This window comes from Halyomorpha halys, unplaced genomic scaffold, assembly GCF_000696795.3.
Source record: "Halyomorpha halys isolate HHAL.00 unplaced genomic scaffold, Hhal_1.1 Scaffold213.1, whole genome shotgun sequence".
In the NCBI taxonomy this organism is placed as follows: domain Eukaryota; kingdom Metazoa; phylum Arthropoda; class Insecta; order Hemiptera; family Pentatomidae; genus Halyomorpha; species Halyomorpha halys.
Genome location: NW_027116617.1, coordinates 1,535,982 through 1,556,490, shown reverse-complemented (window position 1 = coordinate 1,556,490; position 20,509 = coordinate 1,535,982). Strand labels below are relative to the sequence as shown.

The following is a 20,509-nucleotide window of genomic DNA, read 5'->3' as shown; positions in this document are numbered from 1 at the left end:
CACTTGCAATAGGCATTTGAAATTAAGTAACATTGAGCATAGTCAGTACTTGGATGGGTGACAACTAATGACAGAAACCATACTTCTATCCCCTCTTCTCTAGATTTGTGAGGCCTATCAGTCCACTGGAGGCAACTCACCAACTGAGTGTATAATTTATGACTCTATCCCTTGTGTCTTCTATGGGAATTGTTTGTAATTTTTCAGGATGTTGAATAGCAACTTAGAGGTTTAGTTTATGGACAGTCTATTTCAGATATGGACAGTCTAAAGGAATAGCATAGACCAATATTTCACTTTTTGAACATTTTAATTTGAGTGAGTATTTGAGAACACTGCCACACTGGTCCCAAAGGGATTGGTCATGGAGTTGCCTGCTCTATCGAAACTATGGTTCATAGCTATGAGAGGTGGGTTACACCCTCAGGCTATCTGTACTTCCAAAAACAATAATGTTTGGAAGATGATTACGTTACACTGCCAAAGATCTTCAGAGTCTGTGAAAATAACCCCCCAAAAAAATGTTTATATGTACATAAAAATTCCACATATTTATATCTTGGCAGTATTATATATCTTTTATGCCTTATATTACATACAGGTTTTTAAGGAATGCAAGACGAAGCCAAAAGCATATGACAGGATCTGGGTGATAAAACTACACGACTCTTATATTAGCCAGTAATAAGAAAATGAACCAAGAGGAAGACAACAGGAATTGGATATGGGTGCAACCATGGACAGTGTCTAGAACCATATCAAGGATGGTTTTCTGGAGTCATCTATGCTGATCTATGGAGTGAAGTGGGTATCTAAAAAAGCCAAGCACACTACATTGTGGAGCGTAGAATTCAAAATATAGGTTAGGGAGAAGAAAGTAGCATGGAAAGATAAGTAAAAATAGTAAAAAAGAAGTCTGGGCTTGGGAAGAATATAGAGAGAAACTGATCTAGGATTAGAGTAAAAATTAAAAACTTTTGAGAGGCCAACAAAGATAAGAAATAAGACATAGAGATAAGTGCATTCTGGATGTAAAGAGGAGACATTTCTAAAAGCAGTTCAGAAATGAATATATTATATCCTACAGTAAGAACAGATGTTGGAACAAGGTTCTGGTCAATGAGGAGGACGAAATTGAACTAGCTATAAAAAAAATAAGGATAGAAAAAGCTCCAGAATAGGATAATGTAGTTGGAGAGTTTGTTAAGTATGAGGAGATGGATTTAGTGAGATCTCTCTAAATACTTTTTCAGAAAGCCTAGGAATAGAAATATATTGTAATAATTCCGATACACAAGAAAAGTAGTCAGGTTGAATCCTCTAATTAATAAGTAGTCTATCCCCAGAATTGGGCAAAAATCAGCTATTAGTTTCAACTATAGCTAATTTTTTCCCATTTCTGTCTATTCCTGTGGTAAACAAACTGTGTACATCCATCCTTGAAAGTAAACTAAAACCTCTGGGGAAACAGAGGAAAAATAGGAGAGGAGCAAGCAGGTTTCTAACCAGGAAGACTAGCACAGAATCACATATTCTTCATCAAAGACATACTGCAAAAATCCTGGGATCAGGATAAAATCATGTACATCGCTTTCTTTGACCTTCGAACAGCATTTGACTCCTTAAGTAACAAAATATGGAAGACACTAAGATGTAAGAAAGTTTCAGGAAGCCTGATAGCGAATAAGTCTATCTAACAGATCCAAAAGGAATTGTTAGTCTAAAAGGACACGAGTCTAGATATTTTAACAGTAGGACGGTCAAACAATGCAATAGTGTAAGCCCTTTGCTATCTATATTATATATAGATGAGATAGGTAACAATCTGCAAAAGGTGAACCGATAGGATGTTCAGGGGTGAAGAAATCAGCAGATAGTGACAGAATGCTGCAAAATGCCTGTAGAAAAGATATGCTTGTCTGCTTTAGCAAGACTAAGATCTTACAAATAACAAGGGTATAGGAAGATTTTCAATTATACCGTAACAGAAAAGAAATAGAAGTAATCTCGAATTTCGGTGGAATAGTTGTAGAACGGTTGTGAAATGTGGATTCAGAAATCCTCTGCAGGATAAGTAAGGTAAACTTCATCAACTAACAGATTTGCAATACTGTAATTTGGAAGTGAGAAGTAGGCAGGAACATTTAATTCTAGATTTTTAAGTCAGTACTTGCCTGTACTCCTATGAGGAGACATAAGTTGGATGTTAACAAACAGGAAAATAGAGTGACAGCGACAGAAATGAGGGTCTCCGAAGAGTAGCTGGAAGAACAAGAAGGTACTGCATCTACAATGAGAGGATCAGAGAGTCTTCTAGATGAAGAAAGTTCGAGAGTCTTGTCAGCTGAAGTGGTTCAGCCATGTTGTTAGAATGAAGGAACACTAAGATCTAGAAGTACGAGACCTTGCACCTGACCAAGAACTGGATATATCATCATATCTGGAATATGTTGACCACTTTTCCAGGAGGAGAGGAAAAAATCTCCTTCACATGAAAAGAAAACCAAGGTGAAGAAAAAGGTGTTATTAAACAAAGTCATATTTGTTAAAAATTGTTGAAAGTATTTAATGAATGATTTAGGGACTGGATTTGAAAATGGACAGTTTAGGTCTAACACATTATCCAATCAATAATTAAAATGTTTATGAAATTTTAAGGGTGGTTTTTTCCCCATAAATCACTATATTGATGAATATATAACATTTAGTAAAAAAGTGTATACTTTTATTTTTAAATCTTAATTTAATTTAATTTAATTAGGATGCAATAGATTTAGGGTAAATTAAAGGGAAGGTCAAAACTCATTGGTACCATGAAACAAAGAATTATCCACTTCCCATTTTAATTAATGGAGAAAAAATAAATATTACGATGGTCTATCTGGAAGTAATGCAGGTAATGTGGCCTGTCTTGCTTTCCTTCATCATAGCATTATTTTTGATTCTGCATAAGGATTCATTTTCATTTCATCCGTGATTCATTTCCTCAAAGTTCTAGTATCCTCCCTTATTCTCCCACATTTCAACTATCAATCAGCATTCCTAGGTGTTCCCATATCTCATATTACAATACTGAGCAAAGCTGGCTCTATTCCTGCATCCAGAGACAATACTTTATATTCCAAACCCTAATAACCAAAAAACCTTCCTATATTATTGACCTCTTAACCCTACTTTTATCCATTCACCTATTAAACACAAGATCCCAACCTTTTTTGCTATCCGAGCTACGTCATTTTGGAACTCCTTACTCTTATCCATCTGTAAAGCTTTCTCCTTAACTTCATTCAAATATCAACTATATATCCAACTCCTAGACTATCAAACTTCTGTAAACTTGTAAATAATTTAAAATATTATAAGCGTAAATAAATATGTATTTTTGTTCATATTTTAATTTATTTAAATATTGCGATAGATATATTTAATTATTTATGTTCAAAAGCCAAATAAAAGCATCTAAAATGGTTCCTAATTGTTATTCGTAGGGGACCAAGTGTCCCAGAATAAAGATTGATTTTCATTTCAAAGGATGGAATAATTGAGATCCACTTGTTGGAAAAAGTAAGGCATGCGAACAAGACAAATAAAATCATTCATACACTTAAAATAGTACCATGAACTGTCTGGTATCTGGAAGGTAATGAGGAGATTCCGTACCATACTATGAGAATTAAAGAGTTTCTCACAAAAGGCCTTGATAGATTTTTTATAAACATAGTACAGAAAAATAAATAATGTCAGTGAATGAGAGTCGAGTTTCTTTTTTTTTTATATACTTTTGACTGACATATCTTGGATAGATTAAACTAGTGCTTAATAAACAGCTACAATAACTTAATTGATACACAATAAAGAATTATCTACTTAAATAAACCTAGAAATAAAGATAGAAAGACAATTAGTAAATAAGCCCTAATAATACAGGATCTGCTTTTGTTAAATATATGCTGAGAACCTCACATTGAACCATTGATACTGAAAATGATGCAAGGAAGTGTTTGTATTAGCCTCGTCCTTTTTTTTTTTTTTTTTTTTTAAATCAGTTGATTTCCATCTAGTTACCTTATTAAAAGTAAAAGTAATACATAACATATTTACAGAAAAATATATAAAACTTATACAACTAATAATGTTATTTATAAAATAATGATTTTCTTAAATATTATTGACATAGTGAGGCTTGTCTGTGTGCAACCTAGTAAGTAATTGATGAACTACTTTCTATGGCACCCTAGTAAACCGCTACAAATTGTTAAAAAAAAGGAGAATATCAGTGACTCTGAAAAATGAACTAGTGCATAATAAACTGTAAAGCTTAATGGCAATGTCAATAAATACATCACACTCTATTTTAAGGTATATGAAAATGTACTCTGAAATGAGGCTGTGATGGGATTATTGAATCATAACTCAGCACTGGCTAGTTAACAATAAAAAAACTGAGCAGAAAGAGAAGAAAAGACTGAGAGGATTGCCGAAAATATAGCTTAAAGCAGACAGGTGTGTTTGCAAAGAGCATAAGATATATGGAAAAAAAAAGAAATAATGGATTTATGCCAGTAAACCCATAAATTAATTTGTTAATGATGAGAAGAGATTGTATAGGAGAGAAAAAAAGCATTAAGTATAGTAATAAACACTAATGAAGTATTGGACAGGTCTCCAGAATTTATATTAGCCAACAAGAAGTAAGGAGAATCAGAACTGAGGCTAGTCCCAATTCAAAACCAATCAACAGAAGAAGGATAGGAAGAACTATGTTGGAGGTGGGAAGATTTACTACTAACGTTATCTTTAGAAGATACTGATAATACAAGCTATAAAAAATTATATTAATGTATACATCAATATCATATTCTGATGATATTACGAAACTGACCAGCTATAATATGTATTAAATCAATAGCAAACTGTTTTACTCTAAAGCATGATGTAATATTTTCTTGTATTTATTGTTGTATCTCTCCACTAACAGTAAATGTTAATGTAACTATTTATTTTTCTAAAATCATGTTAAAAGTCATGAAAACTACACCTGAAGTTTCCCATAAGACTATAACAAAAGTAATTATTTTTATTTATAGTACAAAACTAATATTTTTTAAGTATGATCAATTGTAGAACAATAAGCTAATTGTACGGTAGCTATAAAAATAAGTTAATGTTACAATTAGTAATCAGATAAGAGAAAGTAACAGCCTCTACTGGTATTTTAAAATATTAAATCCTAATAATTAAGTTTATTCTTATTCATTAACATTATTTTTATTATCTAAAATTACCTTCTATCTTCAGTAACGTGATGAACACATCATAGATTAACAGAATATAAATTTCCAGAAACCACTAAGAGATAAGTAACTGTAATATTAGCTGTATATTTAACATCATATGAATATAAGAAATCAAGATTTCGCATTAGAGATTCAATTTATGGATCCTGTTTTGTTTTTCATAGCAATAGGATTATAGTCTCCATGTCAAAAAAAAGAAAAAATGTTAAAACTTACCAACAGTGGTGTTTAATTTATCTCTAAAAATCATGAAACAACAAAAATCGAAACATTTAAACACGTAATTATCTGATATTAGGATCATCAGTAATTCCTATAGCATTACCTCTGTGCTGCCTACTTTTTGTCGATGTCTTTGAGATAACTTACAGGCTGTCTAGTTCCCTTGATCTTGCTTGAACTTGATGCTCCTCCGTGACTCTTGAGGAATTCTGAATTGGCGATCTACCAGTTTTATTGAATTCTTTAAATATACCCTCTGAGCCATGATCTTTTCATCGAACGGACGTAGGAGTTGTTGGTCCTCTTTTTAAACAGAGAGCTACTGTTCCGATGTGCTAAATTCAGATTATTCGCCTGGTGATGCAAGGTCTCTTGTAAATGTTACGGAGGTCTTTTTACACGTATTGAGTTTGCCCCTATGAGATAGATTTATTTTAGGAGAGGATCGAACATTGTTTTCCTTGTAAGATTTCTCATCAAGACAGGTCTTGGTTTCTTAAGCCATGGTGAGAGGGAATCCCACTGAGAAACTCAAAAGAACTATCTTTTATTGAGGTCCCGTCGCCTCTTTTAAGGAAATTAGGTTTGAATTTATCACAAATACGACAGGGTGCCGTAATTTTCCTGGTAATAGAACATCTCTGTAATGGTAGGGTGGCATGATGAATTGTGAAGTTTATTCAGCCTTTCAGAATCCGAAATAATGGAACAAGTCTTCGACAGTGCATTAACTGCTTTATTCTGGCCTCTGGAACGATATGATATTGCAAGAATACGGTGAAAATCCTCGATAACTTCTTATTGCCAAAATAAATTTTACTTACTTTTGGTCTGTGATAAAAGAAAGACTACCAAAGTGGTAGTGCGACCACTTCCTTAAAGGTTTTACTATGGCATTAGCTTCATTCAGTCGTCATAGCTCGAAACCTTTACGTAGGTGCATTCTGTAGTCACGAAAAATTGAAACTTCTGGTCAGTTGCTAGAGGAAAAGGAATTTTCTTTTTTAACGATTTAGTTGTAGTATTCAATGCACATTTCGTGTCCACGAACTTATCCAAGTTTGAAGAAAGTGTTTTTGCACTGCCTCTGTGGATTGTGCTTGATATAAACGCTACCTTTAACGTCACATTCATATTGTATGAGAGCATTTGGCGAATAGTTGAAGGGCCGAGCACTGATACTGATATCAAAGAATCACAAATGGATTAATCACGATTTATCAAAGCAGGAAGTGCTTTAAATTTTTTTCCTTTACCAACATAAGTAACTTCAGTGATTGAGTAATTTACACAACTATATTATATGTATATAACTTCTTCACCGTGTTTAAGCTTCTTAACAATACTTACTGCTGAAAATTATTTTTTGAGGGAATTACAGTATTTTTTTTTTTAAGCCTTCTTTCACGTTTATTCGCATTCACGTTATTTTATCTTGACCGACCTTAACTAGCAAAAATGTTTAAAACAAAATATGGACCTTAACAACTGACATATTATTAATATTGATGAAATTGTAATGTAAGGTAAAGAAGGAAAAGTTGTCCCGGGACCAGTAGACTTCTGGAATGGGTAAATGGACCTTTTACCGTAACCACTGGCTACCTGACAAATATGTTTTGTGCTCGTCGTAATAATGTATGATACATTTGTCTAAATGGATAAACATACACACTCATGAACAATGAGAATAACAAAAATTAAATCAGTACTATTATAACCCATGAAGGGGCTGGGGTGCAGTACTTTTTAAGGAAGTATTTTATAGACCAACGGTTGTGCAAGGAAGTTATTTGGTCAGAATCTCACTCAAATCTCCGATTTTTACCCAATTGGGTACCAATTAATTTGGGGTATCCACTTCATGATACTGGTTGTACCCCGGAGGCTCTCGAACTCACAGGGCTAACTCACGGCTACTCTGAAACAGAAGATGATTATCTGCCACACCCGTATTCGAATTCGGGTGTATGGAGTTAGTAGCACTGTGCCATACCACTGAACTACCAGCTCCATGAATGGGAAACATATTAAAGTTTTACATTATTGTACTTTCCTTTTAGTTCAAAAAGCGTAATCAATTGGAAGATAATTTTATGTTAATTATTCCAATACAAGGTTGACAATATGAACAATATGTGTCAGAATAATGAGTGTGCATATTGATAATATCATAAGGTGTATGTGGGCCTTGTTTAAGTGCCTAATGTTTAAAAGACATTAACATTATTTATGTTTATCAACTATGAATTTCACTATATTTCAAACTTTTTTTTTAATCTTAATTTTTATTCTACTATTGATAGACGTTTCCAGTAAATTTCTGGTTCAGGGTGTAGCCAATAATATTACAACTTCCAGAAGAGATTACGTTTGGGCGTTTTAAAATAATGAAATTTTTTTATTGTAGCTTAGAAAAATTATTAAAAATATTTTTGATTCTACGGCGAATTTTTAACATAGATCGTGGATTGCATGTAGGCAATAACCTACTAGAGGGGGAGAACAAAATCGATAATTTATTATCAATTATGACTGAATTTCCCAACGTTCAATTATTACTGAATTTTTCCATTTTCCTAAACACAACTGACCTTTCTAGCTATAAGCATTTATACGGAATTTAGATTAGAATAACCTCCTTGAATGATGATTTATTACAATTTTATTAGTTTAAAGTAGATCCTGCAAATTCAAATTTTTGGGTTTTCAAATTTAGGGGGGAAATGATATTCTCTCCTTCCCCTTATAATTTTATGTTTTCTTTGAAATTACTTGGACAAATTAAATATTTGTTAATTTGTCTTAATAATTTACTTAATTAAGTAAAAAAAAAATGATGTAAGGCTTATTGCTTGGGGGCCCCAGCCCGTACCCTCGGCTTCCCCAATAGACTGCCCTTCCTTGATTGGTCGGGCTCGGCGGATGGTGGGGAGTCCAGCAGGTCTATCCGGAAGGCAGTGCTGCCAACCGCACCACTCGGACCGGAAAAGGGGAGCTCTGAAGCAGTGTTATACAAGCTTCCTGAACCTCTCCCTTCTCAATCTTCCACGAATTATCATTGGCTATTATCTGTGTTTATTTCTCTTAATGATAAACTGTTATTAATTGTTATATTTACATGCACTCTTCATTTTTTATGGTAGTATATTTTAAATTGTTTCTGTTTATTTTTTAAAATCATGAATACCATATACGTATTAAACATATAATTATATTACTTTGACAATAATATAAACCTGTATCGATCAAAAATTCTAAACTTTTTATAGTAGTTTTTATTGATTACTATATACCATAGGTGGCCAAATTTTTACTGTATAACATCACCTTTTTATGTTAAAAGTGTGTCGCAATCGAATTACATAGGCGTAGTCAAAGGGGTGTGAAACGCTTACTATGTTTATACACTGTGTTTCAGTATATGGTGCATTCCAACGAGGTATGGGTGGATATGCAATATATATGATCGAAATTATTTTTTATTTTCTAAATAACTTATTAAGTTTTCGAGACATAGGCTCATTAAGAAAATAAATTTCCCGACCCAACTTTTGATAGCAGGATTCCGTACATGCGGTACCTAAAAAAATCGATTTTTCCGACACTGGTTCAAGATAGATTTTTACTGACTTAAAATTCAATTTAATTTTTTTATCAAACATCAATGCATAAGTTGTTGTACTATGTGTTCGTAAACATGAAAAAATTGTTATACAAATAAATTGTTAGGCAGATAGATAATTTGATATAAACATTTCACTTTCGCGTTTGTTTGTTTTTTCCGGGGGGGGGGGCAGGAAAATCTATCATGAAAGAATAACATTACTTACTTTTTGATAATCTATCAATAGCTCTCTGAGTTCTCCTCATACTGAAATAATACGGCTTATCTACGTACTTACATACCTACGTTAAAACTACAATAATTATTTAAGGCGCCAAAAAACTCACGTCCAAGGGAATCAATAACATCATGAATAATTATTAACAATATCTATTAATTCAAAGCAGCTACAGACAAAGATAGATTTAGAACTTACTATGTTACCTTAGCATTAATGGGAATACTGAATTTGCATGTCTCTAACCAAAGAATCTTAATTGGGTGTATATCCTGACAAAAATCATAATAATGAGTTCAAACATTGCGTCCAATGACAAGTGTAACACGTAAGTCAAAATATATTGTGCTGTAAGGGCGGAGATAATCAGAGTTCTAGGAATTTATGACCTTTGCAAATTTTCAGAATATATTAAAATATTGCTATAAACTTTTGTCCTCTGTAATCGATTCGAAGTTCATGGGTACATGGAATATCACACAAGAAATCGCAAGCGATCCACGATTGACTAAATTGGCCTGGCGATCGACTTGTTGGCCACCCCTGTTATATACATATGGCCATAAAACTTAAAATTAAAAAATATTATTATATATAGAAAATATAAATTATAAATAATCAATTAATACACTTAGTTAAAAAATAAAAAATATATAATAAACAAATTATGTTCAATTTAGGATTCAAGTTTTGTCAATTGTTTGGTATATTTATGGGTGTATGTTTTTACTGACGCCTTGTTGCAGTGTTTTTTTTTTGTATGAAAGGGATGTCAGAATTGGGGGTAAGAGATAAAAAGTTTTGTGTTAGTAAGTGTGAATACCTGTTAATCGTCGGGAGCATTCCGAATATATTTCCATCTGTTGAGTTTCATTCAATCCATCTTTGTACATCACAGATAGCAGTGACCATAGCGATTGATTATACAGAAGATAAGATTCGATTCTCATCCAATTTACCAACTCCCATTTATAAACCATTTGATTTTATCATACTTGTTGGGATCTACATTTTAGGGTTTTATAGTAACAATACATCTTTAAAACTCTTTTTAAGTCCTAGGAGCATACAACTAACCAAATAATTTCACTACTTGTTCAATATAACACATATTATGGCCGTCATACGATTTCTTTTGCCTTGTTATGTATCACTCTCTTATAGTCGAAAGTAGTATGAGCTTGTAACTGTATTCGCATTAGATTAATTTTATTTCTTTGGCTAAATAGAATTGGACGATTTCCAGTTAAATTATTTTTTCCGGAAGAAGTTGCCCTTTTTATAACTTAACAGTATCCAGTGACAGGTATAGTGAAGCATATTTTCATTTATACTTAGAAACCCATTTAGAATGAATATTTATATTTATATTTTTCTTTTTATTGATTTTCTTAGATCCAGAAGTTTAATAAGAGTTTATCCATTAAAAATGTTCGCTTTTGTTATTTTGTTTTTGTACACTCATATCAAAATTACGCTTTTTTGAAAAGATAGATTGTACATCCTCTTATTTTATTAGCCCGTGAGGGTCATTGTCTTATTGGCAATAGTATCTTAGATCCCCAGCTTTCCAGGACCAATGCATTTTTAAATGAACCCTAACAAAATAATTATATTTCTGAATAACATTTCTAATTGTTTGTAAACTGAAGGTGGTATTTCTGCCATTCTGGCGACTGATATAGTGGGATCTCACTCAACAATCTAGTATATGTTCCTTTGTTCCCTTACACTAAATTTTGATGGCTGTCTTCTTTATCTAACTGGTCTTCCTGAACTTGTTATCAATATTTCGAACCGTACCCAAACTTACTTCTAGCCTATTCAATATTTGTTGGTAACTAAGTCCTTTAGAATATCATTTAATTATCAACAGCTACCGGGGATTTTGTGTTAGAAAATAATTCCTATTTTTACCTAGACTGTACAACAGGAACAGTAATTTATTTGAAAAGTAGTTATTGTACTGTTCCAGGTCACAACACCAGAGGTTCTAACTTACTTCTATGTATAAGCAGATTTTTTAAGCTATTTTTAGTGGACTATGCAGGATATGATGTTTAGTAATGATTAAAAATAAAGTATCAAGATAAGTGAATAATTCCACTAAAAATGGAGGGTATTGAAGAAGAACGGAGATCATTGGTTGGATGCGTGAGCTTGAAGTGATACCAATCAAATCCAAGAGAGACAGGAAGAGGAGTTGGAGCAATTATTATCAGTGCGAGTCTTCTTTTTCCCCTCCCCCCTCCCTTGAGGACTGCACCTATTGACAACTGCTCCTGTTTTTATAATCCGCTAGCAATTTCTTTGCCGGTCCCTCCATTTGCCCAGTTTCCATACTAACATGGACTCGCCAAGGTGCAGCACAATTACCGAGCACTGACCCTGCTCTGGCCTCAGCCCCGTCGGGGAAAATCCTACATCACATAGACCGCTTTCTACAGCACTGATCTTTTCCATTCTTCTCTCAAATCTTCACCAGAAGGGAATCGAGATTAATTATTTATCATATTTTGAAAACACAATTATTACGCATGAGAATACTGATACTCTTTAATATTCTCCCAACATTTTCCCACTGAGTGCCTTCTAAATCCATTAATGTTGCCAACAAAATGTCTTGGGAGCGACCATCTCTCCCGTCCTCTTCTACCAGATGTCTATATACATATTAAAAAAAGAAAATTTAATTGTTATAAAATTTTTTTTTATATTTATTTACGAATAATAATGCATAAACGTGCAGTTTACTTTGACTTCTAATGGCGACCTTCTAAATTGACCAACATGTTTGCGTACAAATTTGCAACTTGTTACATTACTTTCAAAAACTTGTATGATAATGAACAAAAAATATATGCATCCATCCATCGAAGCAATTTCAACTCCCAGTGACGAAACATATATTAAATCAGAACCCTGCTTACCCGATTTTCTTTAATAACTGACCTTAAGGAAACAAAACCGCCATCTTAATAAAAAAAAAAATTTTTTTAATATTTATTTATTGCTATTTACAACTGTACATTATAATACATTTAGTAAATCTGATCTAAGTTAAATTGGAGTGCTACAGGCGTGTAGAGAAACTACCCATTGGTAGCACTCTAATGACATTTTACATTAGCTGGTCTCGTGGCCATCTTCTTTTCAGGCGCCTCGGAGGATTATCAGGAATGGAAGAGGATGCAAGATTAGAAACTAGGGGGTTTGAGTGGTTAGAGAGTTTATAGTGGAAGAAGTGATATCTGGTTCGGGCTAGATCGGTTACATAGGGAACATTAAGGTCTTTATGTATGCTTTTATTTGTGACAAAGTAGGGAGGATTGAGGATTTTACGAAGGATTTTGGATTGTCAGGATTGAATACGAGAGGAATTCGAAGGTTTAGTGGAGCCCCAAAGCTCAACTCCAAATGTCCCGATTGGCCTTATTACAGTCTTGTAGATCAGTCTTTTGGACTGTTGGAACTTGGAAGTTTAGACCGTCTAGTAAGTGCTGTAATAGTCGAAATCGACGTGCAGTTTCCTGTCTTTTCAGTCTGGTGTGAGGATTCTAGGTTAATCGCTTGTCCAAATGTAGTCCAAGGTAGCGGATCTGTTCGACAGGGGTAAGAGTAACATCATTAAATGAAACTGTAGAGCTGTCAGTAGGTTTAAGACAAAGGGTAAAGGTGATTTGATGGGATTTGTTGGAATTTGTCTTAATCCTCCAATTACGACACCAATCTTCGAGGGCTGTGATATGGGATTGGAGATTTTGGGATACAATTAATAGGTTATTATTAACATCGAGGACACATGTGTCATCGGCATACGTGGTGAGGATAGTGTTAGGATTGGTTGGAATGTCAGCTGTATTGACGGTGTAGAGGATGGGACCAAGGATACTACCTTGAGGAACACCAGCGGACTGAGAATAGAGGGATGAATAGAATAAAAATTTAATACTATTGTTAGCATTTTAAGGAATCTGAATGGGAAAGTAATAAAAGGTTTTCGGTTAGTTTTTTTACTTCTTAAAATTCTTTTTCAAATAAGTTGGTTAAAGTTTTATAAGGAATCAAAAAAAAAAAAAAGAAATAAAAATTTTTTATCTCTTATCTATCTGTTACTATTACCCTTTTCATTTACTGTTTACAACCTTTAATTTTTCTTATTATATTTTACTTTTCATTGGATACCCCTGTTATTTTCCACTTATGTTTTTCTTTTTTTTTTTTAACTATGTCAAGTGTTTGTATCTTTTTTAGCCCTGACGAAGCCCTGCAACGTGGGGTGAAACGTTGGCTCAATAAAAATAGTATAATCATATACTATTTGAGTTTTTTTTACCACACCCGGACCATATTCCATTTAAAAATAAATAAAAATTTTAATTTTCAACTTGAAATAAAAAAAAAAAAATTGAGTAATGAGAACGATGCTAGTAGGCGAGTCCTTTTTGCAGGTATCGAGAGATGGGTCATGTTCCCAAAATCACCTTAATCCTAATATCATAGATTAGCCGAAAGGCCATAATTTAAAAACCAATATATAGTGATCTAAAAAAAAACTAAACAAAATTTGTTCCGATGGTACGCTGTCACCCCTATTACCAACTATACAATAATAACATTTTTTGTGGAAATTGTAAGACTTTTAATAAATTCCAACACTACATAGAGGTTTCGATCTCTATAAGAGTCGTTAGTTAGAAGTGTTTGCCATCTTACGAACCATATTTTACTAGCCGTAACAATTTAAAAACGCAATATCGTATTCAATTTCAAGACAGACAGGTGTTGTAAGCGATCATCGTCTTAACTGGAACTATACCCTTTCTCCAAAGTCACTGACCAACTGCTACTATTTAAAGGTGGTCCCATTTAACGTATGCACCTGCACGAACGAAGGGAGTGAACCTTCCCTTGCCAATGGCTATTGAGTCACTTAGCTCTCCAGGTGCTAGCCAATGGATAAAGAGCTCATCCTACCCAGGGCCGTTAAATTCGGTTCTGACTATCCTCTTGCAACATAGCTTCGTCGGGGTTTTGTCACGGCTTGACAATGCTAACGGGCTCTTAACGATTCAGATGTCCCGTGAAAACATTGCAAGTGGGTCCTCCAGGGCATGTTAATAGTACGCTAAACCTCGCGATTCCGGATGAAAACAATGCAATATCTGTTTAATAGGTGAAGACGAAAATGTATTTTTCTTAAGGCAAAAAAGTCTTCATGTTAAAATTTTTCAAAAGTATAATAATTAAAAAAAAACTTTCTGACGCTTCAACAAAAATTAAGTTCATTTTCAAATATAATAATAAAAAGTATTATTACAATAAATAATTACCTCAATTATTATTATGGATTTTTATGATAATATGAATGCAAAGCTAAATAAGGAAATCCTTGTATAATAAAACGATTTTTTTTTTCTTTAAGGTTTGTACTATTTTTTGCACCATTTCCACCAAAATTGTTGACAGTTTTCGGCGATTTACTACTTCTCTACGATGAATCGGATCAAAAAAATGTCTATATGAATGTGTCTCAAAATCTCTACAAAACATTACAAACCTCCTCCCCCCCCCATTTTCTTATGGATTCCATAGCCTATTTGCGCTGTAAAAAATTAGAAAATTAAAAATAACTTCGAAATATACTTTTTTTTTTTATCCCCCTCCCTTGCCATCTCTGGCATACGGGTTGCGAGAGCAGAGGGGTAGTGCGCTGGGGTTTGCGCATGCCACTGCTCCCAAGGATTACCAATTTTTTTTTTATTCTTTTATTAATTATTCAATTAATTTTTTATCTTTTTTTTTTACTATGGAGCAGCCCAGCGCTAGATTTAGCGCCTTACTGATGGAGCTGCACCTTGTCCACTGCATCCGTCTAGGTGCCTCTTGCAGTTACCAGGCTGGTAAAGCTCTCCTGGTCTCAGTCTGGGTCAGCTTCCTCATCTTCTGGTGGCTCGACGATGTTGGACGGTTAAGTCCTTCCCATCGTGAAATGAGTGGGGCCCACCACCTCCTTCCATCCGTAAATGAACTCCTTGAAGAAGGGATAATTCTCTGGTTCTATCAAACAGGGAAGGTCCGACTCCGCGAGGGCGTAAATTCCGGTCTTTCTCGACAGCCTGGCTCGGTATCCTTCCATAGCACAGCAATCTATTATTACTTGTTCTGCTGTTTCAGGAACTCCGCACGTTGGGCACCGGGGGTCGATGTTCTTTCCAAAGCTCTGCAGCTTTCCCCGAAACCCCCCGTGTCCTGTTAGGATCTGTGAGACCCAATTGTCTTGGAGGACCCATTTAGCCTTCAATCTAGAAAGGACGGTAGGGAAGAATTTTCTCAAAGTAGCGCCCATCTGGCTTGCTACCCACCGTCCATTCCACTTCTGCATTGAGTCCTCTCGCAGTATCTTCTTCCATAAGTTTGTAGTCTCACCGATCCCCTCTCGGAGCTCCTCCGGCAGCGCTTCTAGTCCCTGCCTCTTAACTTCATATTTAAGGACATCCTCCCTGAGAATGAGATCCAGGGGCATCGCTCCGGCCAGCACCTGCACCGCCTCATGTGACTCCGTTCTGTCACAGCCAGTATCTGTATGGTGGCCAGTCTTCTCTTCTGTGTCTGCGTGAGGTTTCGGCTCCACGCAGGGGATGCGTACCTCAGAATTCCCATGATCACACCTTTATATATGGCCATCGTTGCAGGGTATCTGAGGCCCCAAAATGCACCCCCTATCCTACTTAATCCATTGAGTGACAGAGTCACCCAGTCCTTTAGATACACCAAGTGAGAAGTAGCATCGAATCTTCTTCTTATCCTCACACCAAGATATGTCACCTCCTCACTTGGTCTCATCCTCTCTCCTTGGATATTCAGGGTGATAGGACGAGCCCTGCCCATGGAGCCTCTTATGAGTATGGCCTGAGTCTTAGCTGCTGCCATACTCAACTTCTCCTACGAGACTGGCACACCTCTCCGCTTCTGTCTTTAGTCTGGATCTGCTGTTCTTGGCCACGATGACTGCCACGTCGTCTACGTAAGCCGTGGCAAGGAACCCCTTGTCTTCTAGGTCCCCTCAGCAACTCATCGAATACTAGCTTCCACAGAGCTGGCCCTAGGACCGAACCCTGCGGACATCCTCTTTCGATTTTTCTCTCGACCTCGTAGTAGTTTCCCCTGATTCTAACACTCCTGTTATTGAGGTAACCACCTACGAGGGAGTATAGATTATTGGGGGTGTCGAACTCTTGCAACCGCTAGAGTACACGGGGCCACCAAACGCTGTCAAAGGCGGAAGAGTTGTCAAACATTATCAATAAGACATATTTTCCGCTCTTTCCTCCATGTCCCTACGCACTCTCAGCAGCGCATCTGTAGTTCCCTCCCCCGGGTCGAGCCGAACTGCCGTGGATGACTTGCAGCACTTAAGATTGGTCTAAGACTGTGGACGATCATGTTCTCCAGGACCTTACTCCCTACTGGGAAGAGGCATATTGGTCGATAGGAGTTTGGAAAGTACCCCTTCCATTAAAGTATCCAGGCACTCATTGAATATATCCAATAGCACTTCCTCAATATAAGGGGCACTGTTCTTTAGGATCGCAGCATCTATGCTGTCTAGTCCTGGAGCCCTTCCTATCCATTGTCTGTCCACGGCAAGACGAAGGTCCCATATATCCCCTGTAGTATATCCCATGGCGGACATAGGTCGGTACCTAGTGAGTATAACGTGGTGCGTCTAACCATTCCATCATCTGCACTATCCTGGGACGGGTCATCCCTAGGGTATGTATAGTCTATATACATCTTGGCAGCCTCCTCCAATGTGGTTGCCTGGGCACCTCTCACTCTAATAACCGTCATCACTTGTAATGGCTTAACCTTCCCAGTGCCACTCTGTACGGAATACCCTAAGGATTCTTTTCTGATTCCTCTACGATGAATTCGTCCCAGAATTTCTTCTTTTGGCAACGCACTCCGTTTCGGTATACCCTATACCTATGTCTAGATTCTTCTCGGAGTGCAGATCTCCTCTCGTCGTTTCTGCACTCCTGGTACCTACGCCTGGCTCTGTAGTATTCCTTTTTTAACTGTGTTAGAGCCGGTGTCCACCATGGGACCGGACGTACTCTCGCTCTTCGGCGATGGAGGGTAATATTAGCCGCTTCAGTGATGGCGCCCGTAAGCATTGCCACTCTGCGGTCAATCTCGGGCTCCTCATCTATCGGGGTCATCTCCTCCCATTCTCTGTCAGATAGTATTCCCTCCAATTCACTGGAAAACGCCCTCCAGTTCGCCGATCGGTTCACAATCCCCTTTTCTCGAAAAAAATATTTCACTTCGAAATATACCATATACCACTAATTTACTCAGAGAAAATTACCCAATAACAAATCTTTTTTTTTTACCGAAATACTGTCCATGGTATCCTAGGTAGGTAGGTTTTTTTTCTTTCTTCTAAATCCCAAAATTACAACAACTATAATCTTAAGTTAATGATCAGATAATTACCTAGATTTAACTATTTTTATTTTTTAATAAATTTGATTTGTCGTTTGAGAATAAAATCTATGCGAGGATCCTTCTTTGGAACGTGAGTGTCAAGTAAAATACTTTTCCCTTAAGTAAAAGTATTAAACAAATCAGATGAAATTGATACCCATTTCACACTAATCCTCACTTTCAAAATTTAGGCCAAATTAAAAGATCGTTTTTCGAAAGAAATACGTTCAAGCATACTCAAGTGGTTTATGGAACAACTTGAACAATCGCTGAAAATTTCATACAAATAGGATTAATTTTGATGGATTATACACGAACAAATATTTTTCTACTGAGAGACAGATACGAAACCAACTTTCCTAGGCAGTGAGCAAGCAATATGCTATAGTATGGATAATAGGGGTAGTATTTTGCAAAATAATTAAACTAATATTTCTTTTAAAGAAAATAAAAGATAACTCAAAAGTTTGCGTGAATACAAACTAAATATAATAATTTTCTATTTTGCAAGCTTTAAATAAACATTCGAAAAAAAAAAATTAAAAACCAATTATTTTTATTTTCTGGTTTACGAATGTCTTTTTATTTGTTTAATTTTGGTCATTAATTGCTAGTACTTGGCATATATTTCATAGGGTTTTTACGTATAAACGATTATTATAAAGTGATAACAACATAATTTATAATTTATAAGTAATTCTTATGAGATGTTTCATCCATACGGATGATGTATCCCGGAATTTCATCCATATATGGTAGACGGAAGATTCTGTTACGTGGCCCCCCTGGGAAACAAAAACTAACAGAATATTTTCAGTCTAAACCAATTAGAAACGAGGACAGAAGTGGTAAACTTTTTTTTTTTTTTTTTTTTTATTCGTTCGGCCATAACGGAACCAGGAGAGATCGGCTCCTAAATCAGCCCAAAGCGCGTAATGGTGGCCAGAGATGTCTCCTCTTCATTATCCCTATATTTTATGCAATGCTGACATTTACAAATAACGTTGTAAACAGTTACGACTCCTTCAATTCCGTCTTGTTATATTAAAGCATTACTTAACTTTTTTTTATTTATGTTTTTTTGTAAGATTTAGTCAACAAGTTTCTTATATGTCAAGTATCCTTTAAAGAAAATTCCTCAGTTCTTAAAAATAGTTCCATACACGTTTATTCTATTGGTACTATTGTAATTTTATGATTAATTAATATTAGTATAGAAGTGAAAATTTCCTTAAAAGACAATACTCTAATCCTTGACCCACTCTTAACGGTCAATTTTATCAAAGTCCTGATCAAAAAGGTACGAATTTAATTAATATATTTGAATTCCTCTATTACGGAACCTCTTCATTCCGGACACAGTCACAATTTTATTCTCCCATCAGTCCTTACCACTCCTCTGTAGCGAACAAAACAAAAACTTGATTCCGAAACACGTTTTTATTTATTAATATTATTACTAGTTGCATTTTTCAAATATATATATATTTTTTTATTATTGAACCACGCGGGTGTTAGCTTTGTGGGAAACATAAACTTTATGTTTGTATGCCTATAAAAAATAACAAAACATTTGTTCTAAATTATTTTAATTTCAATTAAATAATTAAATAAATTTTTTGTAAAACGTAAAACATCTTGTTGAAAATAAAATACATATCAATTGTCTGTGATGCTTCATAAGTTCGAAAAATCTTTATAGTATTTAAAAAATAAAAAATAAAAACTACTCATTATTCTAGATACTTTTAGAAAGATTTTTGAAGTAAAAAAAACATACTTATCCCACAAATCTATGCTTGAGATGGATAACGGTCAGTTTTTTTTTTAAATAAAAATAATATTATTGATTTGTTTTTTAACGGTATATCACAGCACGAGTTACGATACGAACACAATCCTAGTATTTCAGTTATATTGTTTTTTAATAATTACCCCTTCTTTACGAAAAACTATGTATTATTGACAAAATTACTATGTAATCTCTTTTTCCTCTTTATTGTATATTGGGTAAATTGTATTACTTGTAATACCTCCCTCCCTTCCTCCCCTCCTCCCCCTTCTCTCTCTCTCTCACTCTCTCTCTCTCTCTCCAAAATGAGTTGCCTTGTCAGGTATATCGGGTGGTCACCCATCCAAGGGCTGACCACGATTGAACCAACATATTTAATGTTTTATGTTAATTTTGTCTATATAGATTTATTTTTATTCCTCCGCCTTCATATCTCTTTTATTCACATTGCATTTTGATATGCTTACATTACCTTAATTACTTCATATCTTTTTATATGTTAGCCCTGATAAAGACCTGCATTGTGAGTCTAAACCTTGGCCATTAATACATTTTTTAAAAACAGAACTATTCTTTATTATTTTCTAGGACGTTATTCCTAACATATAATAATACAATAATAATAAAACTTCCTTCAGAATATTATTTAATAATCTTTATTTAATTTTACAACGTTTCAGGGTTTTTGCTCCACCTTATGGTATTATAATTCCTTGTGGTCAAATTTATCCATGTTATTCTAGATATATTTTGATTATATCAGGAACCTTTTTTTTTTTTTTAAACTTTATTTATTGATAGATATTACAATCTGCCACACCCTTGTGGGCAATAGGTAATATAGATGAATGATAACATTC

At 34.8% G+C, this 20,509-nt stretch overlaps 1 long non-coding RNA gene across 1 annotated transcript in view; it reads right to left on the bottom strand.

Annotated features, from left to right (window-relative positions):
* LOC136797262 (uncharacterized) overlaps positions 1-5,381 on the bottom strand; it is a 44,758-nt gene extending 39,377 nt beyond the window's left edge. Inside the window, exon 1 of the long non-coding RNA XR_010845112.1 lies at positions 5,286-5,381. This is a non-coding gene — a long non-coding RNA (uncharacterized lncRNA). The remainder of the gene's footprint in view (positions 1-5,285) is intronic.
* Between the last annotated feature and the right edge of the window lie 15,128 nt (positions 5,382-20,509).